Below are 20,879 nucleotides of genomic sequence, written 5' to 3'. Positions count from 1 at the left end.
GCCCTGCAGAATTCTCCAGAGGGCCGCCTCCTCCCAATCACTTGCAAATCCTCCAAAAGTCATCACAGCAAGTTCCAATACCTGAGTCCTCAGACCCCACTCAGAGTAAAGCATGGGAAAACCTCATCCATGGAATGACTCCAAGGGCGGCCGAGTCTTCTCTCTGCCCTATTTCTGCCCTCTGGTTAATCACCAACTGCCTCTCCATGCATGCTTCTTCAAGGCCACGATTCACAGTGGCAACTGGATTCTGCACTCAACACCACTTGCCACAACGTTAGGCAATGATGGATGTCCTGATCATGGTCAACCTGAAACCTTTATGAGGTAGCAGCAACCTCCTCTAGCCCCTGCCTAATGGCAGCCACAGTCTGCTCTCTGCTGGGGACGGTGGCTTCCATAAGATGCTTCCATTTCTCTGTGTCTTTGCAAGTTGCTTGTCCTCCTACCGGTAAGTGGCCTTTTGCACATCCTCTGGGAGAGATTCTGGGAGCCATTATTGTCCATTCTACAATCACATTAGTATGATCTCATCTTGTGTCCTTTTCTCCCTAGACGGTCCCAAGATGTCATGGCACCAGACATAGGAAGTCTGTGTGAGTGATGTCGATGGTCTGTCTGTCCAGCTTGTCCCTAAATTGAACCCAAGAAGAGAAGGATCCTAGAATCATCATCTTTCTGGGACAAGATGACTTGTCCTCTGAGCAACACTAAGCTCATAGGAAGATATTTTTTTTTAACTAATCCGAGAAGAAAGGTGTGACTTATTCCACTTTGAGGTGGAAATAGCACCCTATAACCCAACGCTTTCCAAACCACCATCTACTATTCTGGCAAAGGAGATTCCCCAGGATCCTATGCTGGTCTTAGTCACTGTACCAGGCTGAGCTGCTCAAGAGAGCTCAGCAGAACGTCTCAGGAGTTTCTGTCTAGCGGTTTGGAGATCTGGCTTGCCATTCTGTTCAAAGTAATGCGACTACACTGTTCGCCTGCTCCCATCCACTGGAATATGCAGTGAGTCTCCTCCCTCTACCTCCATCCTCCCTTTCTTCTCTGTCTCTGCTCTTTCCCTGACTCCATCTCTGTCTCTCTGTGTGTCTCTGCTTGTACAAGAACAAGTGCCGGGCAGGTGAGCGGCTCTGTCTTAAACTGCATCCCCCCCGCAACATATATCACTAAACCCTGAAGAAGTCCATAAACAGCAAAACCAAATGCAGACATAAAGCAAAATACAATTGATTGGAATAGATACATGCAACTGAAACCAAGCAAACAAACATGAAACCTTGATGACCCACCTTAATAATAACAGACTCACAGAAGTATGCTAAGGGACACATTCTGTCTACCATCCAAGATAGAAATTGGCTTTCCTTCCCTGACAGTTGTGCTAAGATGTCACATGCACACTAACACTTTATTTTCTGACATTTTGTTCTGTCCACTTTGGTTAACTGGAATAGCATTGCCACAAACTCTTTTCCTTGTTGGTTAGGGTTCACACAGAGTCTTGCCCTGCAATTCAGGCTAGACTGAAAGTCTGTGTGTAGATCAAGCTGACTGTATTCGTGCGGTGCTGCTGCCTCAGTCCTCCTCAGGTGCACTTGACACTGAGTATTTGTGGTTTAGTCAAGGTCTCATCTGTCCCAGGCAGACTGCTCTGTAAGCCCCGATGACCTTGAGCAGGATCCTCTTCTTGTCTAACTCCCCAATGCCGAATTTCTGGATCTGAACCACTCTGCCCTGTTAAGTAGGAACTGTCCAGGACAGTGTAGGAAGTTCCAGGCTGAGTGTCACTCCATCTCTCAAAGAACATGCACATTCTGAATATTTGAAATCTGAGATATGGACACAGGAGTAATGAAATCAGGCTGTGGCAGCATCCTTGTGTCATCTTAGGCCTGTGGAATAGAGAGGCAGGAATAGGTCCCTGTTGGCCTAGATCAGTGAGACACCTGATTTGAACTTTAAGGTGGAAGCCCTTGGTAGTGGAGCACCCCTTAAACCCAGGATTCGAGGTGGAGTCAGGCTGATCTCTGTGAGTCTTGTCTACAGCCTGGGCTACAGAGTGAGTTCCTGCACAGCCAGGTGTACACAGAGAATCCTTGTGTGAAGAAATAAACAAAATAATTAAGTTGTAAAAGCACTGGATGAATATTTTGGGTCTATAAGTGTGCTCAAAGTTTGAGCACAGAGAGACAGACAAGAACACACACACATACACCCCATGTGGTCATGGATGTGTCCTGCACACACACACACACACACACACACACACACACACACACACACACACACACACACACACACACAGAGCTTATGTACAGTTCTCCAGTCCTGCCTTACCTTTTGTTCCTAAATACTGTCTAGATCCTATCTATACTCATGGTATTTCCTTCTCTTTTCCAAAGCTTGTGACTCTTAAACTAAACAGTGACATAAATATCAGTCCTCTCAAATGAGAAATCCTTTCTTTTTTCCTCTCCTCTTACATGGACACAGGTTTTCTGTATGTAGTACAGACTGCCAAGGACTGGCAACCCCCTACCCTCAGCCAGCTGAGTGTTTGAGCTACAGGTGTGCACCTAATCTTAGTGGGTTTTGTGGTTTTCTTTTTAAATGATGTGTGTAACTATGGATATCCTTAAAATTTTAATCTTTCTGATTCCATGTGCCAAATGTAGGGATTCCAGGAATTCTCTACCAAGCCTGGTTTATTTTATCCTGAGGACCAAACTCAGGGCTTCCTTCATGATGGGCAAAAGGTGTCCCAGCCGAGTCACACCTGTATCTCAGCCTAGTCTGGGATTCGATATGTAGCTGAGGAATACCTGGAGTTCTGGATCATCCCTATGGAATTACAGATCAGCACCACCGACCCTGCATTTTCTCCTTTTTTCTTTAGCTTTTGTTTCATGACCAGTATTTTTACTCAGAGTCTTTTGAAGTACCACAAACATGAGTTGTAGCAGGACACCACTCTTCTTCTAAGCTGGTGAGCTGTGACCTGGATGGGAGGGAGGTAAAGGAGGCTGTCACCATCCCATGTCCCCATGCCACCTTGAGGACACTCGGGTCAGTGTTCAGCACCCCAGGACTGTCACCTGTATAGCCAGGTATCTTTGAAGGCCTGTTCCGAGGAGCAGCCCTCAGATTGGTCTCATCTAACTGTCTATGCAGCTCCGTGGGACAGATGGAAGGACACCAGTGCATGTCCACATGTGCAGCTGATGACCCTAGGAAGATGGAGCCTCACCCCCACAGTTTGAAGGTTTAGTCTCCTCACCCATGGGGTCTCACTCTCTCACATTTGCCCTTTCTAGACACTTGGTGGATATTTCTTAAAACTAGATGCCAGAGCCAGGGTGAAGGTGTGTGCCGATAATCCCGGGACTGTGGAGGCTTAGATTGGAGAGTAGCCATAGACTCAAGGCCATCCTGGGTGATATAAGGAACAGTAATCTAGCTTGGTTGCAGTGTGAGATCTCTCTCTTTAAAAACTGAAAGTGAACAGCAGGACTAGTGTCGGTGTGTCCATCGTGCACATAGGTTCTTGTTCCTGGGTTCTTGCCCAGCACAAAATCAAACCAGGTGGAGCTTGCCTGGTATTGGGGTTGGAGACAAGAGGATCAGGCAGTCAAGGTATGTTCCAACACAAAGATTGAAGCCAGTGTGGGAGGAATGACACTATTTTAAATAAACAATCCCTACTCTCAAATCTTAATGCCCATATCTAAGAAAACAATGACATGGCATCCCATCACAACCGCATATTCCTTGTGAATCCGAATACCGTTTAAATGGAGAAATGAAAACGGAGCATCCAGATGCGCAGTGAATATTTTGTGTGACTCACATCAGGAATTGGCCTGAGCATTGCGTTCATCCCTTGTGCACTGCACTGAGGAGCTGTTCGGTAAGTATTGATCATGTGGGAGGTGTGTGGAGGGAGGTTTGGAGGCTATGGGGAACCCAGCCTGTGTCAATAAGTAAGAATGCAGCCAGCTCTTGAAGCTGTGAGACTCTGATGTTGTGCTGCCCCCTTGTGGTCCTTCTCTACCAGCTCCGTGTCATTAGTGCACCTGATTTACTGCAGTCCCTGCTTCAACTCAGGCTACAACTGGGTTGGTTAGGTGAGTTTCTGATTGGGGTGGAGGGAGGCTTGCCCTGCTAAACCCATCTGACATACTTTTGTTCTTCCTTATTTCTTTCCCCCTTTCCCATTTATCATAATAAAGAAACGAACAGCTTTCAAACCTGGGCCACCCAGGCAATGTCCCTGAAAAAATGTCATACATAGAGAGCTGCTTCTCCTGGACCTGGTCTCCACAATGAGGATGACTGGGTGGCTGGTCAAGAATGAAATTCACACCAGGGCGAGATTCAGAATCACAAGAGGGCTGGCAACGTGTCTGTCTGTCCACTTAGTGCTTGCTCCCCTTGTGACATGTGAGTACATTCCCCAGCAAGCATGGGAAAAAAGCAGCAGGCCTGCTGAGGCTTGCTACCAAGCACTTGGACATAGAGACAAAGGTGCATATCCTTATTGTTTTGTTATTTATTCATTTATTTTTAGACAGGCTTCCGCTGTTTGGCCCTGTCTCTATATCCAGACAGGCATGGCCCCCAATTGTTTCAATCAAAGGCTTGCACCACCACCACCACTATTGGCTACAGGTGCATCCACCTTGCTGACCTGGAGAAAGCCTGTGTTGAAAACACAAGCTGTAACAGCATCTGCGAGTTGACATTTGAGGGAATACATGTGCTACTTTGATCAAAGTTTGAGAATACACGAGAATGTGTACAGGGACACAGATGCACAAGCACACAAGTGTAAACATATTACTTGTGAGTGTGTCTACACACACACACACACACACACACACACACACACACACACCCCAAAGCAAGTATAGTGATAAAGAAACACAAAGTTAATTGAAGGACCAGGTAGCCATTGGAAGTCCTGACCATCTCTGGAGGAGCATCTTGGTGAGCAAAACCAGGAGAGTGACACAGGGTTATGTTGCTGATAACACTGGGGTCATCCTCTCTGGATGCTAGGTGGTTGACAGGACCCAGCATGCCAGGCTTTTGGGAAGCTTATTACTGCTGAGTAGATGCAGTTGTTGGGCTGATGAGATGATCCCAGCTGTGTTAATACTTGGGTCACCTAATGTCTCTGTTCTCTGCAGCTTGAGACTAGGCAGACGGCCCGGCACAAGGACAAATGAAAATCACCTTCATCAATTCTACTAACATCCCCCCAAAATTATTGAGCTATGTTTATTCTGTTAGAAATAAAATGCATTGTTCCAAGAAATTGTTGTTGTTGTTGTTTTTTAAATCTCTTCATCTTTTTGTACATACCAATGCAAGTTCCCTCTAGCACCCCTCCTCCTGCATTCCCCTTATTCTACATACCCCTCTTGGCATCTTCTCCTCAAACTGGGTTAGGCCTCCCATAGGTAGTCCAAGAAGTCTGTCCCATCACCAAGTTGAGGCAGGAACAAGACCGTCACCCTTGTGTCTAGGCTGAACAAGGTATGTCTCCATAGGGAATGGGCTCCAGACATCCAGGTTATGCACGAGGTATAGATCCTTTTCTCATTGCCAGCGGTCCCCTACAAACTGCCCAAGCCACACCACTGTCAACTGCATTCAGCTGTGTGGGACTAGTTTGGTCCTATGCAGTCTTCCCAGCTGTCTCTCTGGAGACAGTGAGATCCTGCTAGCTCTGTTCTGCTGTTTCTGTGGTTTTTCCCACCCTGATCTTGACCCCTTTGCTCATATTATCACTCCCCTCTCTCTTTGACTGGTCTCCAGATGCTCTGTACAGTGGTTAATTGTAGATTTCTGCATCTGCTTCTGTCATTTACTGCATGAAGTTTCTATGATGACAATTGAGGGAGACCTCAATCTGATTGCAGGGGAGGCCAGTTCAGGTACCTCCTCCACTATTGCTTGGCATCTTATCTGGGGCCATCCTTATAGATTTGGGCAGATCCTGAGTGCCAGGTTTCTTGATCATCCCGTAATATTTCCCTCTTTCAAAATATTTCTTTCCTTGCTCTCTTTCACTGACCTTCCCCCAAGCTGACCATCCTATTACCTCATGTTGTCCTCCCCACTCCCCTTCCCTCCTCTGCTCTCCATTTCCACCCCAACCATGCTTAAGTTTACTCAGGTGATCTTGTCTATTTCCATTCCTAGGGAGATCCATCTATGTCTCCTTAGGGTCTACTTTGTTATGTAGCTTCTCTGGGGATTTAGTCGGTAGGCTAGTTAGTTTTGTTTTATGTTTAATATCAAATGAGTAAATACATACCATATTTGTCTTTCTGTATCAGGGTTACCTCACTCAGAAAGTTTTTTTTTTAGGTTTCATCCATTTAATGCAGATTTCAACATGTCATTGTTTTTTGTTGTTGTAGATGTTGTTTTACCACTGAGTATACTCCAGTGTGTAAGTGTGCCATGTTTTCCTTATCCAATCTTCAGGCATCGAGTTCCATCTAGGTTGTTTCCACATTCTGGCTATTACAAATAATGCTGTCATGAACATAGTTGAGCAAATGTCCTTGTGGTGTTAGTGTGCATCCTTTGTGTATATGCCCAAAAGTGGTATTGCTGCATCTTGAGGTAGACTGACTCCCAACTTTCTGAGAAACTGCCAAAATGGTTTCCAATGCAGCTGTACAAGTTTGAAGTCTCTATAGCAATGGAGGAAATTTCCCCTTACTCCACATCCTCTCCAGCATAAGGTGTCACCAGTGTTTTTGATCTTAACCAAAGTAGTTTTGATTTGCATTTCTCTGATGAGTAAGGACGTTGCTCTAGTCCTTCAGTGTCTTTCCTCCTATTGAGATTCCGCTGTTGAGAGTTCTCTGTTTATATCTTTACTCCTTTTTTATTTTGTATTTATTTTTTAATTGGAATTAGAAACTAGATTATTTTACACAACAATTCCAGTTCTCTTCTCCCTATGTCCTCACCTACCCCCCCCAACTAATACCCTACCTATCATAGCCTTTCTGCTCCCCCTGGATGGTTAAGTCTTCCATAGGCTGTCATCAGAGTCTATTGTATCCTTTGGATGGTGCCTAGGCCCACCCCTATGTGTCGTGGCTCAGGGAGCATTCCTCTATTTGGAATGGGCTCCCAAATTCCATAACTATGCTCGTGATAAGAACTGAACTACCACAGGAGGGCCCATAGATTTCTGAGGTTAACTCACTTAAATCCATGTTCCTGGAGTCTGCATCAGTCCCAGGCTGGTATCCCAGCCATCAGTCTGGAGAGCAAGAGTTCCCCGATGTTCAGGTGAGTTGGTTCTGTGGGTTTCACCAGCTTGGTCTGGACCCCTTTGCTCTTCACTCATCCTTCTCTGCATCTGGATTCCAGTTCAGTTCAGTGATTAGTTGTGGGTGTCTGCTTCTACTTCCACCAGCTGCTGGCTGAGGGCTGTTGGGTGGCATATAATTCAGTCATCAATCTCATTATCAGTGGAGGGCATTTAAGGTAGCCTCTCCTCTGTTGCTTAGATTGATGGCTGGTTTCATCTTTGTAGATCTGCCGACATTTTCCTAGTGCCTAATTTCTCTGTAAACCTAAAATGTGTCCCTCTATGCTGGTATCTCCATTCTTGTTATCTTGTGTTCTTCCCGACTCAAACTTTCTGCTCCCTCTTGGCCTCCGCATATCTCCTCTTCTCCCCTTCTCATTCTCCTAGCTCCCTCCCCCCTCTTCCCAGGCTCCCATTTTGCTCAGAGGATCTTGACCCTCTCCTCTTCCCCAGGGGACCATGTATGTCTCCCTTAGGGTCCTCCTTGTTTTCTAGCTTCTCTGGCACTGTGGATTGTTGGCTGGTAATCCTTTTCTCCACGTCTAAAATCCACATATGAGTGAGTACATATCATGGTTGGCTTTTTGCGACTGGGCTACCTCGCTCAGAATGGCTTCTTCTAGTACCATCCATTTTCCTGCAAATTTCAATATTCCATTGTTTTTTTTCCGCTGAGTTGTACTCCTTTGTGTAAATGTACCACATTTTCTCTAGTCATCCTTTGGTTGAGGGGCATCTAGGCTGCTTGGAGTTTTGGCTATTACAAATAGTCCTTCTATGAACATAGTTGAACAGATGTCCTTGTTGTTGAATGTGCTTCTTTTGGTTCTATGCCTAAGAGTGGAATTGCTGGATCTTGTGGTAGACTGATTCCCATTTTCTTGAGGAGTCTCCATACTGATTTCTAAAGTGGTTGTACAAGTTGGCACTCCCACCAGCAGTGGAGAAGTGCTCCCCTTTCTCCACATCCTCTTCATCATAAACTGTCCTTGGTGTTTTTGATTTTGGCCATTCTGATAGCAGTAAGATGGTATCTCAGAGTTTTTTTGATTTGCATTTCCCTGATGGCTAAGGATTTTGAACACTTTCTTATGTGTTTTTCAGTCATTTTGGATTCTTCTATTGAGAATTATGTATTTCGTTCTGTACCCCAATTTTAATTGGATTGTTTGGTGTTTTGGAGACTAGCTTCTTGACTTCTTTTTATATTTTGGAGATCATCCCTCTGCCAGTTGTGGGGTTCGTGAATATCTTTTCCAATTCTGTGGGCTGCTGTTTTGTCTTGCTGTTTCCTTTGCCTTACAGTAGCTTCTCAGTTTCAGGAGGTCCCACTTATCAATTATTGATCTCAGTGTCTGTGCTACTGGTGTTATGTTCAGGAAGCGGTCTCCTGTCCCAATTAATTCAAAGGTATTTCCCACTTTATCTTCTAACAGGGTTAGTGTGGCTGGGTTTATATTGAGGTCTTTGAGCTATTTTGACTTATGTTTTGTTCATGGCGATAGGCTTGGGTCTATCTGCAGTCTTCTAGACATCCGCATCACTCATGCCAGCACCATTTGTTGAAGATGTTCTCTTTGTTCCATCGTATGAATTTGTTTGTCAAGAATCAGGTTTTCGTAGGTGTGTGTGTTTATATCAGGGTTTTCAATTCTATTCCTTTGGTCTACCTGTCTATTTTTGTGTCAATACCAAGCTGTTTTCAGGGCTATAGCTCTGTAATTAAACTTGAAATCAGGGATGGTGATGCCCCCAGAAGTTCCTTCATTGTACAGGGTTGTTTTGGCTATCCTGGATCTTTTTTTTTTTTTTTTTTTTTTTGTCATGGGAATGAACTGAAGCCATCAGGCCCCATGGCAAGCACCTTTAATGAACTGAGCCATCTCAACTTGATTCTACAAATTAATTTCTAAAGACTGTCCCAGAAGTTAACATGAATAGATGCATTTTAATAAAGCTCTTGTAATCTAGACTGTGCATATTTCTTGGTTTTGTCATATTTCTGGTCACTCTAAACTTGACCTTCCTACATAACCACAAAAGGAGCCTAGCTAGTGCCCCTTCTCTCATAGGGCAATGTTGCAAATGTTAAGTCTGATGTTAAGAACAGTATCCGGCATGAGGTTACTATTAATTAGCAGGTGCTTTTAGAGAGGTACTGATGCTACTGTAGAGAAGAAGAAACTGAAGTCTGACATGAATTTTCTATAAGCAAACTCCGAATAAATTTGAACCGTCATCTCTATCTGAGACTTTCCTTCTGCAGTGAGAAGTTCCAACATGGGGACTGTAGATCTTAAAGTAGGTTTTCTGTAGAACCATTTACCGAATTATTGTGATAGAGAGGGTGATAAATCAACAAGGCCTCCCTCTGTTCCTTCAGAGGCAGCATTGCTCTGAGACACTGTGGTTCCTTGGCATATGGTTCAAGTGTAGATACAAGCAGAACAAACTGAATGCCCACACCAATGACAGTTTCTTGCAGTTGGAGATTTTACTGTCATAAAGCCAGCCCAAAGCCCACCACAAACTATTATGAATTTAAAACATCATCAGCAATTAGTTAGATAATGATGGACACAGCAAGGCTGTGTCCTAAGCTGGCTAAGGACACTCACTCCCAAGAAGTACGGTGGCAGTTTACTTCTCTGAGCATAACCTTGCGGGTTTGAGCTGGTTTTACATGGCTGGGGAAAGCTGAGAAAAGATGGGTTCTAGGACTTTGCACACACCTTTAATCCCAGCACTCATTAGGCAGAGAGAGACAGGTAGATCTCTGTGAGTTGGGAGGACAGCCTGGTCTACAAGAGTGAGTTCCAGGACAGCCTCCAAAGACACAGAGATACCCTGTCTCAAAACATAAAATAAAATAAATGGCCAAGGTGCTGATTTGGCACCAGACAGTGGTTTTAGAAAAACATATTGAGAGATATTCCTGTTCTCTCCTGTAGGCTTGTAGGATTTGAATCCCCTTAATTCCCTCTATCATTTGCCTAGGACAAAATCCTCATCCAATAAATAATTTGGGACTTGAATCTGGCCCCTTCTGGTTGCCAGATTCCCTAATCTGAACCAGCTATATTAATGAGCACAGCACTTGTAACTTTCTGAAACAAAAAGGGCTAGTGACTAGCTAGGGAAGAGGGTCTAGGAGCAGCCTGCTTGTCTGTCACTGTGATCAACTCTAGCTCACCTCATGCTGAGATTGGACTTTAACAATCTCTTAACCTCTTTTTTCTTCTCTGCTATCCCCCAAGTGCTGGGTCTACAAGTGCACACGACCACTTCTCCTAGTGAGTTTTAGCTTATCATTTGACATTACCATGTGGTTTAATACATTCATGACATGGGTTTATGGACTAAGGTTGCTGTCTGAAGCTCCCAAGGAATCAAGGTGTGCTTTTACTGTTAGATGGGTCATCATCTTGTTCATGAGATTGTTGTGATCATTGGATTTCTTTTCCTGTGTCCTCTCTATTTTCTCCTGGGGAGATGCTGTGCTCTTCCAGAGAAAGCCTCTGTCACCCAGATTGCAAGAGAACCCCAAATCTACACAGGCAAGGAAAATTCGGTCCATGGCTGTCAGTGGTCGTTTCCTGTTATGCCCTGTATGAATGAAGACAAACCACCCTGGTGGAGGAAGCTGGTTCTGCAACAGGGTGGAATTCCAACACATAAGGTCCCAGGCAGGAGTTGACCTTGTTGGAGTTGCTCTAGTGGAATCAACCTGCTCTGCAAAGGGAACTGGGAGTTCCTGCCGGGTCTTAACTCATGCCTATTGCTTGTTTTCTTCACCCAGACACTGGTGGATGCTTGCCTGCCTTCTGCTACCCTGTGCCAAGGGTAGGCCCTGCCTTGTGCTGTTTTAGTAGCTGTGTGCTCCACTGAGATCCAGGCATGGAGGAAGGCAGACTGTGTTGCACTGTGTGTGTGGTAACCAGGCCTCCCGGGCAGGAAGTGACATAACAAAGAGACCCATATTTAAGCAAGGAGAAACAGAAAGTGTTCCCTTTCGCCTTCGCCTCCCTCAGAGGCGGCATGTGAGCCACTGGCAAGACAGGGTGCCAATAAAAGGCATCCTTTGTAAGATAATTCTTATAAAATATATAGATTTATGATAATTAAGACAATGGGCCCCTCCCTTTGTTATGGACTCTGGTAGCCTCCAGATAGTAGGTACATACTATTTTCTTTTTTACTTGGACCATCCACTCTATGACAAGTTTGTAATAACTCATCATTTCTATACTCAAATTTTTCACTTTATTTTTCCTTAATGATAGATTTCTGTGTTCTATAGGATGATTACATTGGGATGTTGTGACAAAATACTGTGTTCCATGGCCCTTCAGGGCCTTGGACTTACATCTGTGAGTGATAAATATGACATCATTCATAAAATGCTGCCCATTAGGTCTGAGACCTCACCCAAGCCCAGGATCCCAGCAGATAGTGGTGTGATGTGTTCAAAAATGAGCAAGAATATACTTGTCTGCCAGAACCCCAAGACAACATATGTGAGAGATGAAGCCATACCCTGGCACCCTAGGCTCAATGACAACCTGGGATATCTCACTCCCCCCCCCACAAACATGTCCCCAAGGATGTGAAGTCTGGTCTGGTCTTTTGGACAGAGGGTGACCAGTAAGATGCTTATATTTATCATTATCTATACCTCCCAAGACCCCATCAGATTTTCCACAACTTCAAACCCAGGGCAGCCATTTGCTAGATACCAACCATCAAACACAGGACCAACCCTTGGATATTAGACATCCAAACCCTAATAAAGTCCCTTTCCACTTGAATAAGTATTGGTGGCATCTTTTGAAGTATAACAGGCTCCAGATGTTGTTCTTCATGGGATATGGACACTGTGTATCTGCTGCTCTGATAAAACCTCATAACCAAAAGTAACTTGAGGAAGAAAGATTTATTCCACTTTCAGGTCCCAATTATATGCTACCATGAGTAGAAATCAGGGCCAGAATGGCAGACAGGAATCTGCCGGAATGGCAGACAGGAAGCTTGAGACAGGAAACAAAAGTAGATACCCTAGAGTAAAGCTGCCTACTGGCTTGCTCTCCTTAATTCCCTAAGACTGCTTTTTTCCCCCAGAATTTTCATGACCTTCAGCCCAGGGACATCAGTCATTAATCAAAATTGCCCATTGACAATTACCTAGAAGCCTTACCTAGAAGACAATTAAGTTCCTTCTTCCCCAGATTACTCTAGCTTGTGTCAAGTTGAAAAACTACCTGGCACACACTGACATTCATCTACTAGTGGGTGGATAACATGGTTCCCTCTTCTCGAACCCTAACATGCTGTCATAACTTTTGGTTTATAGAACCTGTTACATAAATTCTCAATGTAATCAGTTCCTCATTTATTACACTAAGACTGATGAGATTATAACAGTAGATCTGACTGGCACAGGGATGCTGTGACAATGCTCTTTTTCCAAGCACACTACACGGCAATTGACTAACATCTATAGGGCTGAGAGGAATAGACTCGCACATTTTCTCCACAAAATCTTCATCCAATTGCTCACCAGACAGAAACCTAGGATCCCAGAATGTAGTGGGTTGAAATGTTCAAAATTACAGGAGGAAACAGAATACACAAATGGTGATTCCCGAATCCTCACCCCTTAGGGATGAGACATAGGTGGATTCCTCAATGAAACCTATTGTTGTTTGCCAACAGTTTGGAAAATGTAGAGGAAAAGAAACTCTCTCTCAAAAACAAAAAAAAAAAAAAAACAAACTTTGAGTGGTAGGTTATTTGCCTTATTTGAACTATACACTTCTTTTTATTTTTTTTTAAGACAGGGTGTCTCTGTGTATCTTTGGAGCCTATAGTGGCATTCACCCTGGAGACCAGGCTGGCCTCAAACTGACAGAGATCTGTCTCCCTCTGCCTCCCGAGTGCTGGGATTAAAGGCCTGGGCAACCAATGCCCAGCCCTACATTTCTTTTCTGATATTTTGTGATTTAGAACAACTTCAGACTTTCCAAAGGTTGGAAATATCTGAGAGGGAGAAGCCTGGTTCAGTAAAATGCCTGCTGTGCAAGTGTGAATCATGGAGTTTAGATTCCTTCCCCCATGTTAATGCTGGTTCCAGTGGGGACTGGTGGATCCCTGAATCTCACTGGATGGCAGCCTAGTCAGTCTGATGTCCATGTTCAGTGAGAGTTCTTGTCTCAAAGGAGAAGCTGTAGAGAGATAGAGAAAGACACCACAGGGATGAACTCTGACCATCACACATGGACGTAAGGCTTATGCACTCATGTGTCCACACATGCACACACACCTACACATGCAAGCTAGGCTGGTAGTACATGCTGGTCATCAAAACACTAAGGATGTGGAGGCCAGAAAATCAAGACCAACCTGTCATCATAGTGAATTCATGGCCAGAGTTGACTACATGAAATTTCAAAAGAAAAACATACAACTAAAAAAATTGAAAGACAGAATAAAGAACCCCTGGATATTAGTCATTTATAATTCTTCAATATTTACATTTGTAATAATTTATTTTGTATTGCCTAAAATATTTCAACATAAGTTACACACATGACCCTTTTTGGCAATACATTGTCTGCAGAACAGTTTAGCAGCCCAATGGGCACAAAGGGAGTTGTTAACCTATAGTGTTTTCTGTGCTGGGGATGAAGCCCAGGTCTGTGGGCATGCAAGACCAGCAAATTGCTGCTGAGCTTCACCCAAGCTTTTGTTTGAGGCTGCCATTGAGTTTGTGATCCTCCTGCTTGTGCCTCACAGAGCTAGGCTTGTAGATCTGTGCCTCTGAGTAGTTAGTACTTTCCTGTTGTTGTGATAAAAACCTTAGCCAAAAGCATCATGGGAAGAAAAAGCTTTCTATGGTTCAAAGTCTACAGTAGTCAATGTGGGAATTTGTGGTGGTTTGAAGAGTAATGGCTCCCATAGATTCATGGGTTTGGATGCTTGGTCAACAGGAAGTGGCATGAAAGGAGGTGTGGCATTATTGGAGTAGGTGTGTCCTTGTTGGAGAATGTGTGTCCCTGGGGTGAGTTTTGATGTTTCAAAGGCTCAATCCAGGCCCCATCCCCCCTCTCTTCTTGTTTCCTGCCAGTTTAGATATAGAAATCTCAGCTTCTTCTCCAGCTCCAAGCTCTCTGCCATTCAATAATGGACTAAACCTCTGAACTGTTAACCCGTCCTCATTCACAGTTTTCTTTGATAAGAGTTGCTGTGCTCATGGTGTCACTTCACAGCAATAGAACACTGACTGAGACAGAAGTCAAGACAGGAACTCAGGGAACCTGCAGGCAGGACCTGAAGCAGAGGTCTTGAAGAAATGCCTCTACTTGGCTGGCTTTCCTTGGCTTACTCAGCCTGCTTTCTTTAATTTTCTCTTAAACATGTAAATATTTGTGTATTTTATGTAGATGAGTATTTCATCAGTATGTATGTCTGCACCTTAGAAGGGTGAATCTGATCCCATTATAGATGATTGTGAGCCATTATGGGTGTACTGGGAAATGAACTCAAGACCTCTTTGTGCTATGTTTGAGTGTAAGATTCAGAAGCCCTTTCTATTGTTATCTGCTTCTCATCATGGCCACTGCCTTGCTCATACTTTCCCCTCATACAAGAACATTCTTGAATTATCTTCTGTAGTGGGGTCAGAGACAAATGGTGGTTAGGACATGTGTGCAGAACTGGGATTCCTCCAGTTATTCAAATCCTAGGAGACATTGACAAGAGTCAATCTTCTCCCAGACAGATAAGAGACCTAAAAAGACCCAAGAATCACCAGGCCCAAGTCTCTGTCCCACAAGTGGTGCTAGATGTGTGACTGGGGGCACTTACTATTTTTAGTCAAATACTTGAAGACACTGATTTAAAAGAAATATTTTTGGTTTCAAATTTTAGAGGTTTTAGTCTCATTGCCTGGGCTTCTGTCAAGGAAAATACAATGAGTGTGTGTGGAAGACCAAAGCTGATGCCCTTATTGAAGTCTTGACGTAGGGCGAGAAGAGGATACAGTGCAAAATAAAGAGGAAATATGGAAAGAGAGAGGAAGGAAGAGAGAGAAATGAGAGACAGAGAGAGAAAGAGAGAGAGAGAGAGAGAGAGAGAGAGAGAGAGAGAGAGAGAGAATAAAACAAAACCCCAAGGGCAGATACTGAGGTCATATTCCCTCCAAGTAGATCATATCTCTTGCATTTTTCCATGCATAGCCTATCAAATTATGAACCCACCAATGGATTAATCTACTGATGAGACCTTATGATACAATTTCTGTCTATGAAAGCTGACCCACTGGGGATTAAACTTCAACCCGGGAGCCCTTTCAGCGGCATCTCAGACATAAACAACAGCAGGTGGTGATATTTGGTACAGCAATGCCAGAATAGGAAATAGCCACAAAGTCTTCTTTAATTCCAACTCTATGTAAGGTAATGACTGGTCCAAGTATCTTTTAACACAATGTCTGTATGTCTTAGCATTTTACTGCATGAAATCCATTGACATTTCTGACATTTACTCTATGTTTCTAATCACTTAGTAAATATAGTTTGAGCTTCAGATGTAGAAAGTTGGGGTCCAGGAAGAAATTGGGACTACAGGAGGGTAATGGAATAATTTTCTGGATCTCTTGGAGCTGCCTGGAATAGTGTTTCTAGATGAAGCTCCTGGAAGGCAATATGCATTAAATTAAATACGGTCTTAAAGATAGGCCTGCATGATAGGATCAGTGCCCTTAGAAGGCTCACCATAGCATGTGCTCTCTCGGAGTGTGCACTCAGAAGAGGGTATATGAGAACAAATGAAGTTTGAAGGTTCCTCATAAGAAATTAAGAAGACATGCCTTGAAACAAAACCTACCTCAGTGGCATTGTCATCTTGGGCTTCTCACCCTTTAAGACTGTAGACCTACATTTCAATTGTATGAGTCTCCCATACTCTTGCAGGGTTTTATGATAGCAGTCTGCTCTGAGGGATTCAGGCCTGATTGACAAACTGGAGAAAAGGAAAAGAAGGGAGAATTAACACTTTTAAATGTTCCCACAGCTCTAAGGAAAGAGGACTTTATTTAGTCCTGTACAACAATCTAGGTCTCCTTCTATTGACTGTTGAAAACTAAGACAAAGAAAGGCTAAATTATTGTCCAAGTACACATGGCTAGAAAGTGACAAAGTCAGAGTTTGAAGCAATAATATCTGTCTCTCAATCTGTTTTTTAGCTGTGTTATTTCACTGAGAATGAAAGGAGACAGGGTGAAGAAGTAGAGGAAAAGGCAGAGACAGAGAATGAAGTAAGTGGTGAGTTCAGCACTGTGAGCACAGTCCTGTTTTCCTTCCCTCATTGTTGGCCCCAGAGAAGCACTTCTTTCTTTTTTTTTTAAATTTAGATTAGAAACAATATTATTTTACATATCAATCCCAGTTCCCTCTCCCTCCCACCCTTCCATGCTCCCCACCTCTCCCCCATCCCCTTTCTGCTCCTCAGGGAGGGTGAGACCTTCCTTCCACGGGGGAACATCAAAGTCACAAAACAACTTGATGATGATGAGATATTCCACAAGGACTGGAAGACAGGACCTCAGAAATACACAGAGAAGATTTATACTGGTTGGACAATAAGTTTGCTCCCTTCATACATAAGAAAGAATTAAGAACTTCTGCAGACTAACATACTATCTAGAAGCTTTGCTGAACAAACCACATCTACTATTACTTTCTGGGGCCCTGCCAAATGCCCCTCAGTTGAACAGAAGAAAAGAAGCAAGACTATCACTACACTTTGTTGAGAAGAATGAGGAAGGACTGAGAATAGAGAGTGACTATGCCTGACAGTAAGGGCCCTCTTTTCAGGAAAGGAGTGGATACTATTCCCATGATTCCAGAATTGCTTGAAAATACAGCATAATTTCAGAGGATCAATTAACCCAACATGAACCAAGGGCAAGAAGAACATGCTGGCAATGTGGAAAGAGGGTTGGTAGAGAATATGTTTCTAGCTGAATCTGGTGGCTACACAGAAGGGACTTGATCCATATATTTACTATAATCAAGACCAGTGGGAGGTACAAGGATCATTTGATTCTATTAAGACTATCTAGATAACCTACGACAATTTCCCCTCTTAAAAAAATTTCATGTAGCCAGGTGGTGGTGGCTCATGCCTTTAATTCCAGCACTCAGGAAGCAGAGGCAGGAAGTTATTTGCAAGTTCCTGGCTAGCCTAGTCTACAAAGCAAGTTCCAGGACTGGCTTCATAGCTACTGAGAAATCCTTTTTTTTTTTTTTTTTTAAGAAAGAAAAAAAATTCATTTACTCACTATGCTCAGATCTCTAGCCAGGCAAAGTAACATATTAAATACAATCTCAATGTATGTTTGGGGCTTACCATGCTGCCATAGTTGAGTGACTATTCTTCTCCACCTAGCATGTGTGATCACTTTTGCCATGTGCTAATGGTTACATAGACAGACCTGGGAAAAGTCAGAAGAGGGATCCACAGGGAAACATCATGATCCAGCTACAGCTGTCTACTACAATGTGGGCACATGATTGCTCTGTCACTTTGAAAAGAATTAATTCATTAAAGTAAATACAAAAATTAAAGCCTTGACAATTGTAAATAGAAGTGCTAACAAAACTACCATCCATTACTAAGTGTCTCACAGGTACCTGTCACCATATAAACATTCTATAAAACTTTTTTAATTTCAGAATATGAAGGACAAATTCTAAGATTCATTTTATAGATAAATATACAGTGTCAAAGAAGTTTAATGATTCAAGTTCATCAATAATAGTTGACAGAGAATGTTTTTGAGCCCATGTCTTCATCAAATATCAAGACTTGTGCTTTCCTATTTATCTCTGGCACTAACTATTCAGTCTCACACAAGTGACATGGTATTCCTGACACCTTTACTAAGGATCATTACTTGATCCAGATTTATTGCCTATGTGATTCTGAAAGAGTTAAAAATCACAAATGCTTGTGCAGTTTATTACCAATATTTGTGTATCTCAACATATGACTAGTGACTCATGGCATAAGTGCTTCTCATAAAATGGCATGCTCACACATTCAAACAGAATACCTTTCTTCTTGGCTATTGCAAAGCATAAAACTTTATGTAAATTTTCTAAGTAAATTTTAATATAGTCATATAAGCCACCTGCTGATATACCATAAAAAAGATCCTTTATACTTAGACATATCCTTAATTCACCAAGCATCTAGGAAAATCTATCTTGTTGAACACTTACAAGGGCAAATGATTGATTCCTTTGCCACTTCTTTCCCTCCCATCTATGTGCAAAGCCTTTCAGTGACAATTAATCAGCCCACGCCTTGTTTGACAACATCCATTATGTTGACAGGGATATATACATGGAGACTCACTCTCCAATTGATGACCTTTTTGCTCCAGTCTGTATAACCCCATCTCTAACACAGGGCACGTGTGGCTCTGGGAGATGCTATCAGAAGAGTGTGGAGTCACTGGAGAAAAGAATGTGTTCACCAGAGCGTTCTAGTTTTACAAGGCCAAAGCACCTAAAACGTGTGCATATATCTGCACAGAGGGGTTAAGGTGACATCTGAGGCCCTTCTTAGAGCATTTATCACATAACTTGGAGGAAGTAAATACCCATGCAGCACACTGTGAGCGACACAGCAGTCCCTCTTTTTTACTCCCTAAATTTATCAGAATCCTGCCTAGGTTTTCTTGGTGTTTTACTTTCTGAGATGATTACAAATTCATGCGTTTATTAACTCATTTACTGGAGAAGTTCAGAATGAAACCATACAACATGTAGAATGGAGTCAGGCAGAAATAGCTTAGCAAGCCAGGATTCTGCTTGGCATATATCCTTTTCCTCACAATGTGTTAGTGACCTGAAACCTATGCCTGCATTACCTGTATATATGCGGTACTCCAGACAATACTTTTCCTTTAGCAACTTCTGGATAACTACTCTTGTGTTCAAATATATTCTGGAATGTGCATCTGGAAACTGTGGATAGTGAGCTGAACTGGGTTGGACTGGTTTTGGATGTATGTGCAGTTGAGCAAACTGTGTCCTCTGAATGAACTTTAGGGAAAAATTCCCACTACTGACCTCCTTATGCCTATAGATAATTTGGAGAGCATACGATTTTTTTTTAACTATTGCATGACCAAAAAGGGAATCCCAAGAAGAGAAAGGTATACATAACCCAATCTGACAATCAAAATGGGGAATTACCTCCTCTATGGCCTTCAGCCACCAACTTCTCCTCTCCCTGGAGCCTGTAGAAGGAAGCCCAAATTGATAACTGCTGTTCTTGGGTACTGTACCTCAAGTACATCTCAAGTCCCTTGAAGTATTTCTTCTGCTGTTTCTTTAAATAAATCTTGGTGGTTTTCTATTTGTGTGTGCTTTAAGTTTTTTGCATAGGATCCCAAGAACTTGGAAACACCCAATCTGGCCAGGAGTACCAGCAACAGAACAACATTAGGTATTTGTTCAAGGTCAGGCCTTCAAGTACATAGACTTAGAATAATTCCCTTCTTTCACAGCTCCATTAGAAGTAAAGGTTAATTTATGGTATGAATGCCATCATCCCTCTTGCCCATTGTTCCTGTGGTGACAATGTACCACTGAATTCTTTCCAAATAACCTCTGACTTTGATGTAACATGGCACTCCATATCTGCTCCCCAAAAGAAGTTTGGGCAAGGAAAGTCAGAAATGTTAAGGTAATCAGTATTGGATAATGCTGTGGGCACCACTGTGTCTTTGGGAAAGAAAAGAAGCCTAAAACAAAAAACATTACACTCAACTTCAGAAACCTGCCAGCTCAATAATACAGTAGCTCTTGCCCTCAAAGGGCGCTTATTGGGGTATCTGCAAGACAGTCTTGAGATGCTGACTTTGAAGAGAAAGTATAGGAACCCAGGAGAGAAAGAGAAATGCAAATGGTTTAAATGATGAATTTATTTCATATTCAACAGGAGATAAAGAAAGGTGTTGGTAAGGATGAGTACCTATAATATGCCACTACTATGGTAGATTTCCTTTTGGGGAATCAGTGATTGAACTTGCATATTCCAAGTACATACTTTCCCAATTGAATAATATCCTCAGACCTAGCTTGTCTTTAGATATATAATTCTTGTCACTCTTGGAGACCACTTTTTATACTGTATTATGCAGTCATGTTTATCAGATAAGTGTTCCTGTCACTAAATATGAATAAGAGAAAAGATCACATATACATGAACATGGGGGCTCAGGTGCTAGAGAAGCAAAGATCAGGCAGGATGCTCTTTCAGCCACTTCCTCAGCATGCAAGTAGGATAGCAAGATGGGTCCCAGATTTGCTGGCCAACCTCCAGCATACATTTATAATTATCTCAGCTCCAAATGTCTATAATTTGTAAAACATCTACTTATTCACTAAAAAATGCTGTCCTACTTAGCTTTTTGTTGCCACATTAAAACAATATGACTAACAACATCTCAGGGAAGGAA

The 20,879-nt window shown here is 42.8% G+C and overlaps 2 protein-coding genes across 2 annotated transcripts in view; both read left to right on the top strand.

Moving 5' to 3' along the window:
* LOC113837096 (sperm motility kinase-like) overlaps nucleotides 1-3,642 on the top strand; it is a 73,725-nt gene extending 70,083 nt beyond the window's left edge. Inside the window, exon 7 of the mRNA XM_035449052.1 lies at nucleotides 3,181-3,642. The gene's annotated coding sequence lies outside the window, so the exon portion shown is untranslated. The remainder of the gene's footprint in view (nucleotides 1-3,180) is intronic.
* The window catches only part of LOC113837158 (sperm motility kinase 2B-like), a 47,876-nt gene extending 42,550 nt beyond the window's left edge, over nucleotides 1-5,326 (top strand). Inside the window, exon 9 of the mRNA XM_035448989.1 lies at nucleotides 5,199-5,326. The gene's annotated coding sequence lies outside the window, so the exon portion shown is untranslated. The remainder of the gene's footprint in view (nucleotides 1-5,198) is intronic.
* Nucleotides 5,327-20,879: the final 15,553 nt, after the last annotated feature.

This window comes from Cricetulus griseus, chromosome 8 (assembly GCF_003668045.3).
Source record: "Cricetulus griseus strain 17A/GY chromosome 8, alternate assembly CriGri-PICRH-1.0, whole genome shotgun sequence".
Taxonomy (NCBI): Eukaryota; Metazoa; Chordata; class Mammalia; order Rodentia; family Cricetidae; genus Cricetulus; species Cricetulus griseus.
The sequence above is the reverse complement of the archived record's forward strand: the minus strand, read 5'-3'. Positions and strand labels throughout refer to the sequence as shown.